Source organism: Capsicum annuum, chromosome 8 (assembly GCF_002878395.1).
Source record: "Capsicum annuum cultivar UCD-10X-F1 chromosome 8, UCD10Xv1.1, whole genome shotgun sequence".
In the NCBI taxonomy this organism is placed as follows: domain Eukaryota; kingdom Viridiplantae; phylum Streptophyta; class Magnoliopsida; order Solanales; family Solanaceae; genus Capsicum; species Capsicum annuum.
Window position 1 is genome coordinate 19,841,742 of NC_061118.1, and position 1,308 is coordinate 19,843,049.

The 1,308-nt window shown below is 36.6% G+C and overlaps 1 non-coding gene across 1 annotated transcript; it reads right to left on the reverse strand.

Moving 5' to 3' along the window:
* Positions 1 to 998: 998 nt before the first annotated feature.
* Positions 999 to 1,105, reverse strand: LOC124886799. The gene has a single exon (XR_007044206.1). It is a non-coding gene; the product is annotated as a small nucleolar RNA R71 (small nucleolar RNA).
* Between the last annotated feature and the right edge of the window lie 203 nt (positions 1,106 to 1,308).

The following is a 1,308-nucleotide window of genomic DNA, read 5'->3' on the forward strand; positions in this document are numbered from 1 at the left end:
ATAAGAACAGAGATTTTTAAGATTGTTAGAAGTGCCTCAACCCTGGAATTCTCATCATTACTGTTCACAACCATTGCTTTCTTTGATATTGTCACAAATTGTTATTTCTTATTTATTTATTTATAGTTTTATTCAAAACTTAAAAATCATCTTGATACTTTATAAAACTCAAGACTTCCTTGTTAGAAACTAAAGTTGGTTGAATATCTAGTTGTATAGTCCTCATGGGAATGATAGCCGACTGTCTAAGTCACTATATTACTTGTATGATCGTGTACACTTGTGTGTGTATTTGAACATAACAAGTGTTTGGCACCATTGTCGGGGACTAGTATAATTAGTAATTTGCTAAATTTTTGGTTTTTGATAATAAGTTTAAGTGTTAACGACTTGATCTTAGCAGTTGAATTTTTGTAGGTTTAGCTGAATACAGGACTGACGAGAGATAAAGAGTTGGTAGAGCCTTTTTCGGAACCAGAATTGGTATTTCAACGGATGCGAAGAGCCCAGTATCCTATTCAATAGGTTAAAACGACTAAAAGAAGAGATCTAAATGTTGTTGATACAAATGATCAAGTTGATCCAAATGTCGGACATATCCCAGCTTCGGTCATCCAGCTGCTCAACCAGCTGCTAGACCTGTTCATGAGGCGGCAAACCTACTCACGAACTATGCAACTAACAGTATTCGCAAGCCTGAGCCAGGTGGTCGATTTGAATTAAAGCAGAATGTGGTGTAGTTACTGAATTCGACTGGGCAATTTGATAAATTTTCTCATGAAAACCCACATCAGCACATACAAACCTTCCTAGAAATAAGCATTACCTACATTCCTACAGGGGTGAATACTGATTATGTCAGACTAGCTCTCTTCCCCTTTTGTTTAATTGGGGAAGCGAAGAGGTGGTTACATGCTGAACCACCATTCTCTATTACTTCTTGGGAAGATGTATCTCGGATGTTCTGTATTTGATTCTTTCCATCAGGGAAGACTACACGATTACGAAGTGAGATTCTAAGTTTCACATAGAAAGAAAAAGAGAATTTCTACCAAGCTTAGGAGAGATTTAAGAGTATGCTCAGAAATTGCCCTCACCATCATCAGTCTAATGATGTTCTTATTCATACTTTCATTGAGGGGCTAGAGCCAAATACCAAGACTCTCTTGGATTTAGTAGTAGGTTGGCAAGCTCTTGAGAAGACTTATCTAATGAAGCATAATTTATAGTAGATCTAAAGACTCAACAGTTAATTACTAGAAATTTGGAGTTGTAAGTCGGTCAGATTGTTGGAGCAAAAAACACAAG